This window comes from Aythya ferina (assembly GCF_964211825.1).
Source record: "Aythya ferina genome assembly, chromosome: 1".
Classification (NCBI taxonomy): Eukaryota; Metazoa; Chordata; class Aves; order Anseriformes; family Anatidae; genus Aythya; species Aythya ferina.
Window position 1 is genome coordinate 134,752,346 of NC_140296.1, and position 10,599 is coordinate 134,762,944.

Consider the following 10,599-nt stretch of genomic DNA (forward strand, 5'->3'; position numbering starts at 1 on the left):
TCCTCAACTCCTAGGTCCCCTGCTTCGGCCCAACAGCAACAGGGCAGGGGGTCAACCCCCATTTGGGGTGTCTCACCCTGGTGCCTGCCCTTCAGGCCGTGCAGGGAGTCGCTCCACAAGTCTATCTCTCGCTCACACTCCCTGATATCCCTCAACCTCTTGACCTCCTCCTTGAGTTCTGCCACGAGGCGAACCAGGTCGTCCACCTGCTCGCACCTCACGCCCACAGTCTCTCTGCCCCCCGCAGGTGGTAGCAACAGGCTCAGGCACTCCCTGCACCGGGAGACCTGAACTGCTGCATTTTTGAGCGGGCAGTCAGTCTGGGTGTGTACAGACTTGAAGAGAGCGCTGTGCCTGGTGTACACCGTTGCAGCTGAGCTAGCGGTAGACCGCCGTTAGAGGAGGTGTTCGTATGGGTGGGGGGGAACGCTCTGCCCTTCCTGCGCGAACTGACACGCTACGCCCTGTTTGCCCGTCCTGGTTGCCACGCTCCCAAGGAGCGGCTTTTGAACGGCCAGGGAGGGGGCACTTCTGGCTCCGCCTATGCCTCGTTATCGCCTCGTTCACCTCCCTCGCGAGGGCTGCCGGGTCCTGGTGGCTCTCTCGAGTGGGCTCGGTGCCGGAAACATTAGCCCTGCCTGTCTGATACCCCACTCCGCTGCAGAACGCGTCTGCCCCGGAGCCCATTGCTTCGGCTATTTATACAAATTTGCTTTATTTTTACCAAAGTGAGACACATTGGCTTATCTTACCTGAGTAAGTGATACTCATTAAAATCTTGTGTGGCTGTATGACAAGACGTTGACTGTTGTATTCAGCCATTAGCTGAAGGTTTTAAAAGTACTTTTAAAATGTCATTCTCGTAATTGTCACTGCTGAATATTGAAATAAATAGACAAGGTGTATTAAAAGAGCATTAATTAATTGTAGGAACTGTTTGATAATGTTTGTTGATTTCCATTACTGAGATCCTCTTTTCTTTTGATATTTATAGATATTTATTAGAAATACAGCAGTGTAAAAGACCGTATCTTCCATATGAGGATTTGGATAGCTAGTTGGAATAAATTTAAATAAATAAATAAATAAATATAACAGCTGTTGGAATTAGAGGGCTAGCAACCACCTTATGTTTTTGTTGTTGTTGTTGTTTCTTTTTAAAAACATCCAAGTACTAAATAAGACATTCCTAACACTTTTCAGTTCCTATTATTGTCCTTATGACTAGCCTATTTAATAGGCTGGTACTACAAAATCATCCACACGTTTAAACGGTCTTCATGGAGCATCACTGAAGTAATTAGGGTAAGGAGTAGGCTCTAGGATTTGATTTCAGGGAGGAAAATGGTGATTAGTTCCTATCATGTTTACATTTGTATTCAAAATTTTTCTTGTATCACAGTTTTCTGTACTAGTAATACTTTGAATTAATAATCTGGGAAAAGGTATGCGTTTAAAGCTTAAAAAACAATGTACAGTGGTTGAATTGAGTCCTTTTTTTTTTTTCTTCAGATTTTTGTACAATGATATTTTTCATAATATCATGCAATGTATGCACAAAAGTTTTTTTCTTACTCTTCAGTAGTCTTCCCTGGAACACGTAACTTCATGTTACAGGCCTTTTTCTTACTAATTTTACATTTCTTTGAATGTCGATACTATGTTATAGGTTAACTTTTTTTTTTTTTTTTTTTTTACCTTCTTTGAAGGGATCACTAACGTGAGATTGATCTTTGTATAGAGACTTTTTTTTCTTTTTTTTGGAAAAAATATTCTGATACTATTAAATTTATGGATGTTCGTGCAAGCAAAATTTGCACAGCTAATACTGCCAGGACTAGATTATTCCCTGTCTGGTCTAGTTGTTCTCTCATCTACTTTAGAATCATAGAATGGCTAGGTTGGGGGGCATGTTAAAGATCATTTAGTTCCATCTCCTCTTCCTGAGTTATGTCTGTGGTATCCTTTTAACAATATCTACTTGCTTTTAATTTTACATGGTTATACTTTTATAACATTGGCATTAAGCATTGTATTGAACATCGCATATAACAATGTTGATATTTAACTTCCATGCTGCAACGGCAAGTATTAAATTTAATGTGCAGGTCACTGCCTTGTAATACAATTTTGCTCATTGTGAAATATTTATTCTATTTGCATTTAGTTTTGCTATAAACAAGATTAATGCATTAAAAAAAAAAAAGTTGGACAAAAAAAGATGAACATAAACATGCAGGTAAAAAGGTGAAGTGGTATTGGTAGAATATACATGCAAAGTGTCCATGATTTTGTTGAGCTGAATGGGTGATTATAAATATTATATAAATAATATATTTATGATTATAAATATATATATTATATAAATAAGGGTGATTATTTTCAGGAAAAGAAAACAGAAATAATGTCATCTCTCCCTGCTGCGGGGACTTTTTGTCCTAAATCTCAAGTGAAGATCCAACACAAGCAAATTCTCACTATAGAAGATTCTTATGGCAATCAATGAATTGAATCAGTTCAAAGCTCTTTAGTGTCTATGTACTGGTGGTCTTCTGATTTAGACATCTCAATTTTTTACCAGCATAGTTTGGTTGGAACAGCCCTTAGTATGGATAGAGTTACGATATACTAATAGTGTATTATGCCAATATAGTATAATTGCTTAAATATACAGGATTATGCTGTCTTCGTATATGTGTGCTTAACAGATGCTATAAAGCTACTGTTGTGAAACATTTAACATCGTTGATTTCAAATCTGTGCTACAGCAGTGCAAACACTGCATATAGACCCATTTATGTATTGATCAGTTAACCTTTTTAATAGTACTTAAAAAGATTTATACCAATCCAATTTACGTTTCATTGGAACATGAGGTAGCTAATTATATGTAAACAAAGTGTATTTTTCAGTGTATCTGGCTATTTGTGATGTTGTGCAAAATGCATAGTTACTGCTTTGAAATGATAGGAATGACCAAATAAGTGTTTGAAATTCTGTGTATATCTACCTTTCTTCCATTTTCTCTCCCAAAAGAAGGACTAAGAAATGCAGCAGAACAAGCATCCACTAAGCAATCATCCTTTCTGATGGCAGGAATATTAGATTCCAGCCAGCTTCCAGCAAGCTTTCTCAGGGACACTCAAAGCCATAGGTGATGGCATTGCATCTAGTAATTGTGATAGCAGTCTTGCATTTCTTGAATCCACATAAATTAAGCATCTGTGATGCCTTGTTGCTGACTCAGCACCTTTTTCAGTTTGTTTTTGAACCTGACATCTTCTAGCTTCATTTCATGCTTGATAATTTTTTTATCAAAATACAGGAAGCAGCTCTTCTTCATCTTTTCAAAGTGTTATCTACATTTTTTTTTTTTAAGATTTCTGCTATATCACAGTTTAACTTCCCCTTTTTCAAGGCCGAAGAATCCCTAGTTTGTTCAGTTATTCCTCTTTAAAAGGCTATTCCATGGATTTCTCTGTCCTTGTTTCCCATTACTGTACTTTTTCAAATTTTACAACATATCCTTTTTGAAACGTGGGGTCAGAAGATTATGTCAATGACATTTTCTGTTTTATTCCCTATTTTCCACAGTAATTCCTAATCTCGTGTTTTCTTGGCCATTGTTGATCACTGAGAAACATTTTCATAGAACTGTATTCTGTAACTCAGAGGTCTTTTTCTCAGTGATAGTGGCTAGTTCAAGGCCACCAAAATTAATATATTTTTGGTTTTGTTGCTTTCCTCTCTCCTCCCACGTTCGCCAATACGTCAATTAAGAGTTCTTTGTAGTGAAGTTCACCTACCATTTTGTCTCCCCATCACTCAGTATCACTCTAAACATAAATGAAACAAACAAAAAAAAACCACCTCCTCTTAAACTGTCCACTGACATGAGAACATTTTCTTCCAAGAATGCAGGATTTTCCCAGTTTTATTAATTAATGAAAAGTTCAAGAAAAAGTAACTCTGCTGTTGTATTTGATATTTTACATGAATATTTGGCTGAGGTACTAAGCTGTGATAATGTAATATCTTCTCTTTCCCCAGTTTATTTAAAAAAAAAAAAGCTTCAGAAAAAAGATTCTAATAGTCTTACAGGTATTAGTGGGGTTAGGATCAGAATAGACAAGGTTCAACTCTTTTTGTGGTCAACCTAGTATCACAATTTAGTGCAATTAAACATGACAGTAAATGAAGGATAGCTTCAAAGTAAGATTTAATACTTCTATTAACATTAATGTGTTTGCATAGCATAGGAAAGATGTTTAAAGTGTATCACCTACCGAAGAAAAACATGTTGAAAAACAAATCATGGTTTTCCTTCAAAAAAAAGTCCAAACAGAACACCAAAAATCCACAGGAATTAACAGACTTACAAAATAATTTCTTAGTGTTATCTTGACTCAAGTATGATGCCTCACTAAACTTTGTCATCAGTATTTTTCATCTATTGACTTGAGTAAAATTAACCTCTAAATTGAATCAATCAGAATTAAGTATATTACACTACTAAATTTATTATTTCATTGGGTAAAATAAATTCTCTTCATATCATCACAGGTAATTAATTTCTGCACGAACAGTCCTGATAGACTACAAACGTTCATGTGTGAAGTCAGTGTACTAATACAGATTTGCAAGAGTTCACTTTTCAGTATTGGTTAATTGCTGCTGTTATTTTGGCAAGTTGCATAAGCAAATAGTGAAATGGTGGTGGTACTTTCTTCTTATCTACCATTACTTTAGTAATGTTAATAAACAAATAAAAGCACTTAATGGGGGAAGCCAAGTCAGTTCTTTTCCTACTTTAATTGTGCTGTTCTTTATTTACTGTTTATTACTTTAATTATACTGTTCTTTATTCTTTCTTATACCTGACACTTATTTCCTGAGAGTATTGTGTTTGTTCCCAGACCTCTAATACAATAAAAATGTACTTCAAATTCTTCAAGCAAGGAAATACTCTATATAAATTACGGATAAATTTAATGTTAAGTCTGTTCCAGTAAACTGTGTGTGGTATTTCAATTGTACGGTGTTGCAACTACTAATGGAGTGAAACACTTCTCAAGTGGCAGCACATGGAACCAGGAGAAATTGACTATCTAGCAGACATTCTACTCACAAGCTGAAAATATAAAGGAAATGTGAAATGTGATCAGGATTATATATATGTATATTTGAAAGCAGAGATTTATTTATATAGGAAATTATTCAGCGTTTAAGGGTTGTTTTAGGTTATTGTTTTTCTTTTTTTATTAATTTCAACTACATTGTCACTATTGTTCTGTAAGTTTCTGCTGTTAAAGACATTTTTGTAGCTTTTTCTGCATGAATATGGATAATTTTCTGTAGGACTGAAGCATACTTTCTATTGGTTTAAGTATTTCTTAAAAGATACTGTGTTCTTTTCGTCAAGCTTTGTTACAAAAGCTATTAAGTGTGACTGCACTGGGCAGGCAGATGCCTTACTGATTGTATTTATTACCTGCATTTTACAGAGTTAGCTTCAGAAAGATATTCATTACTGCAGTTCAAAGCAATGGTTCTTTCTGATTAACTACCAGCCAGGAGAATTGATTAAAATGTATACAAGAGAGTCGCCATGAAAAGTGAGTGCCATAATATAGATATGTCCCTGTTCTAGAAAAGTATGCATTAGATACTTTACTGGTAAGTAGAGAGTGAAGTATTTGCATAAGAATTTGATAGTCGGGAGAGGAGGACGTTGTTATTTGAATTTTTCTTTCTATGGATACTCGAACTCACAAATGTTTAGCAAAATTACAGTGAACTTTGACCTTGACAAATCTAATTCCTGTGGCTTCATATTAGCAATCCTAATTCTTCACAGAAGAAACCACAAAAATTTTGTCTGTAAAAGAAACCACAGAAAATAAACAGCAGCCACTAGACATCACAGTAGAAATAGCACAATTGCAGTTAGCACAGCAAAAAAATCTTAAGTTAAACTCCAAAGGCCCTCTTCTTTCAATCCTTAGAAAAGTTGAATAGGCATTACTTAAAGTAATTATTTTGTAATAATACTTGATCTAACCTAATTATGACATTTTTCAATAAAAAAGGAGAGTGCAAGTATTGAGGATCCTGATGCATCTTTATACAAGCTTGAAACAAAGCAGCAGTCCAATATGTACTTTGGCTTTCCCAAGAGAATATTTCCTGTCTTTGTGGTGGTGCTTGAAATATGTTTTAAAAAGAAAGACTACTCTAAGTCCTAGCTATCTATTGGTGAGCCAGTATATAAAAATGAAAATTACTCGGCTTTAAGCTTTATTAAATTTTCTGATGTTCCATCAATACATCTTAATTCGTACTCCATCCTTAATTGAAAATTCTAGAAAGGAAGTTATGATTGGGAAATACTGCATATGCAGGAGAAATTGACCAAAAGGGATAGCCAACTACATAAAGATGTTAAATATTTTTAAAACAAAAGATTTCCTTGGTAATATTAAAATATTATTTCCTATTTTATTGTTATAACTAGCAATTACGTGATGAGATATTAAAACAGGTGTTAGGAAAATTGGATAGAATACTTGAAACCAACAACACTGCTCTGGCACAGGATGAATGAGTAAATAACTAAAAAAGTGGGTGAGAAAACAGTAGAAAGGGTGAACAGTTTACTAATGTAGTATGTGACAAGTGTGCTACGTTACTTTGAAGTTTCTTACAGTAGTTGGACTTTGATTGTTTTACCTATTTGTTACTCAGTGACCAGCCTCCACAAACCATCTAGCTGGAAGACGCTATCTGCCTTGTCACGTGCAGAAGGAGCCACTGTCAGTTCCCAGGTTTATGCTTTTGCTGGGCTAATTAGTTTCAATTCATGAAAAGTTTGACTTACAAATTCTTGAGAGATTCTGATCTCCTTATAACTGTAGAAACCCAAATCCAGCTCAGTTCTGGGTCCTAAATCTGTGGACTCAGGATTACTGAAATTGCCTACCAGTATATATGTATGAGAATATGTATACATATATAAATGGTATACTTACCATTTTAGCCTATCAATATACGTATGAGAATGTGTATATATATATGTATGAGAATGTAATGTCTGCATGTAGATGAATACACATAAAGAAATGTAAATGAAAGGGCAATTTTCAAAGCCATCTGTTTAGCTCCTGCTGACTTTAAATAAATGAAAAATGACTGGGCTTCATTCTGACAAAGATCATAAGTGTTTGTTTGTTTGTTTGTTTGTTTTTCTATAAAGAAAAGTGTTTTTCATTGAAAGCTTCAATGACTAGAGAATGAGAGATTCTGCCAAGGCTAGCCAAGTGTTACACAGCTGGTGTAGAGCTGGGAAAGGGCTTATTTCTTCTATGAACTACATTAAGGAAGCGTCTCAAGGCTCTTGGCTGTTATATTTTGTGGCGTTAGTAGGATGTATAAAAATTCTTACAAAACTAAGAGCATTAGTCATGTATGGCTCAAACAAATGAGCTCTAGTGGTGCATGTATGTATGTATGAAAGGTTTATAATATGTGAAAACCTAACCCCTGAGTGGAACTAGAGTTCCATTCAGTATCTTTCCTTGTTTTTCTGTTTTCCTCTTCCCTTCCCTCCCTGCCTTCCAAGTTCTACCTAGAGCCTTCATTAGGTATATTTTATACAAATTAAAGGGAGAAGACATCATTAGTAGAACTTCATTTATTAGATTGGACATATCTAATGATGGGAAAGAAACGTGAAAAGATAAAAGACTGAAATGGAGCAGAGAGTTGGTAACATAGGCTTGGGAAGAAATCAGTTTACATGTTAAGCTCTGGAAAGAAAAGGAAATAGATCCAAACCATCAAGAAATGGTAGTACAATAAAAATGCACAAATTTAAAACAAAAACAACAAACAAACAAACAACCACGTTTAAAATGAAAAGTAGATGGAAAAAATCTCTATAAATCTTTCAAAGAGCCACTAAATTAACATGAGTGCTAATGTTGTTAGTAGGGAAAAGTTTGTGTCATTATGAATACCTTCATCTATAAGCTCAAGAAGCTCTGTTTTCATTTCAAAAAGTACTTGCTGCACTTAAGTTAGCTAGCAAAATTGTATGCAGAGAGGAAATATATAGATAAAGGACTTACGTTTCCTGAAAAATATTAACATACTTTCTGAAGTTAGTTACAGCTAGACAACTAACTAATGACAAAAAACAGCAACTGTCAACAAATGGAAAAAGCAGCATTTTTTTCATTACTACTTGTCAGTCAGTACTAGGAAAAAACATAGTTTTCTGTAGGGTCATAGGATAATTTCATTGATTCAGGGGTTAGTGCCAAGAAGGTTTGTCTTAAAGGAAAACAGATTTTACAGTAGTTTACTAGAATCCTTTATGCTTTCAGATATCTAACCAAGAAACAGAATTGAAAATAAAAATCAATAATATTGGTGGGAAAAAAGCAGGAACTGTAAAGGATGGCAGTATGAAAATTAGTAAGCTATGAAACTAATGACTTTGCACTTTTGAGCCTCTTGAGATGAATTTATAAAGAAAATAGAGTTCACTAAGGTTCCAGTTGTGATATGGATCTTGTTGGTTGCAGGTATCATGTGAAAGTGAAAACCTGTACAGCTACAGACCACTCCCTGAAAACATGAGAAGCAGCATGTACCACGGTTGAGATACTGCAAGGCTACACTTCCTGTAACTCCTCTTTCTCTCTGAAATAAATTTGCCCCTGTTATTCTGACCAAGGAGTAGTTTACAAGGTGCATTGATTAATTAGTATTTTGCAAATATTTAAGGTATTGCCACACACATACTACATTCTCTTCCTTGCTCATTCCTGATTTAGTTTATTATACCTGCCAGTTTGATGAGAAATTACATATTCTATACAGGCTCAATTGACACAGAAGGACATTTGGGAAGGTTGCTCCTCTTGCAGTCTAGATCCTTTTTTTTGAGAGATTAAACAGAAATCTTCAAATTTATTTCTGCATCCCTTATCTAACTTTATACAATAGAGATGGAAGAACACAAGCAAACAATGGGCATGTATTTCAAGTTACATTTCATGTTAATAAATTAATATTAATGTCAATAAATTAAGCAAAATAATAAGTATCTTTAGTATAGAAAAAGAGAAGAACTCTCAGCAGTATTATTCTGACTTGCAATTTTCTTTCCCATCTGAAGTCTGAAAGACAGCCTTAGTTTTAAATTTAGCCTGTCTATAAAATGTGCTGCAGAACTGTGAAATAATTCAGTTTGAGGAAATGTATCAGAGTGGAGGGAGAAAAAGAAAAAGCCTCTGTTAGACGTGAGAAAGGCTGAAAAGGCTTTAAAGTAATAGTACAGATATTTTTGTCTTCTGGAAATATGCCTTACACTAAGGAAAACATATTTTGCATTTCTGTCAGATATAACCTATATGCACTGAAGACAATAATCTAAGACTCAACATCCCAAAGGCTTGGGGAAAAAGAAATGTATTCATATTGTCTCCTTCATCAGTGCCCTACTACATACTAGAAGAGTATTACACTCTCCTTGATCAATACAAAATGTCAGCTTATCAGAAAAAGCTAACGAACAACAAAAGTGTATGAAGTGTGGCCAACTTAGCAAATAACTTCTCTAGTTATTCTAGTATTATTTGTTAATAAGATTGGCTGTCAAAGTTTCCTGTATAATAATCATTGTCACAGGGTTTATTGATCTTCCTTTACTACTATGAATTTAAATTTTTGTTCAGTTGCATTATGTGTATTAATTCCAATGTTTCAGTTTGTTGGAAAATTTCATAGTATGTAACTAACTACTCTAGGACTAAATACTAGATTGCTGGTACTCTGCAATAAGAGTAAATAATAAGAGTAAATGTCAAGATAAACTATTTGAGTGATGCTAGCCTTTCTACTTAAAAATGAGTTTGTATGATAGATCTCTACCATATGAGAACTATGGCGTTGAGGTATTATGACACAGTTATAGAAAATACTTCATGGATTAATGAAGTAGAGGTATTTAAACTTATCATACCATAATTCATATTTGTAATAAAACTCCCAGTCTCCCTCCAATGTCACTTAACCACAAATTATATGGTTTATTCAGAGCTACAGAGCTCTTCCACTACCTGAAGGGTGCCTACAAGAAAGCTGGGGAGGGATGCTTTGTAAGGGCATGTAGTGATAGGACAAGGGGGAATGGTTTTAAACTAAAAGAGGGTAGATTTAGATTAAATATTCAAAAGTTCTTTACTCAGGGGTGGTGAGGTTGCCTGGAGAAGTTGTGGATGCCCCATCATGGAATTGCTCAAGGCCAGGTTGGATGGGGCTTTGAGCAACCTGGAGTGGGAGGTGTCCCTACCTATATCAATGGAGGTGGAATTATATGATTTTTAAAGTCCCTTCCAACACAAACCATTCTATGATACTACAGGTGTGCTGACTGAGTAGCTGCACAGCTAGCTTCAGCAGAAATGTTGAGCCTCTGCTGCATCCTTTCCTTAAATGGTGTGATTAACTTTGTGTGTGTTTTTTTTTTTTTTTTTTTTTTTTTCCCACTTCCTCTAAGCCAAACTTGTGAAATTCAAAGGAATCTATATTTGC

At 35.1% G+C, this 10,599-nt stretch overlaps 1 long non-coding RNA gene across 1 annotated transcript; it reads left to right on the forward strand.

The window, feature by feature from the left end:
• The first annotated feature begins 587 nt into the window (after window positions 1-587).
• LOC311423179 lies at window positions 588-8,736 on the forward strand. The gene is made up of 3 exons (XR_014685598.1): window positions 588-756; window positions 5,505-5,615; window positions 8,586-8,736. It is a non-coding gene; the product is annotated as an uncharacterized lncRNA (long non-coding RNA).
• Window positions 8,737-10,599: the final 1,863 nt, after the last annotated feature.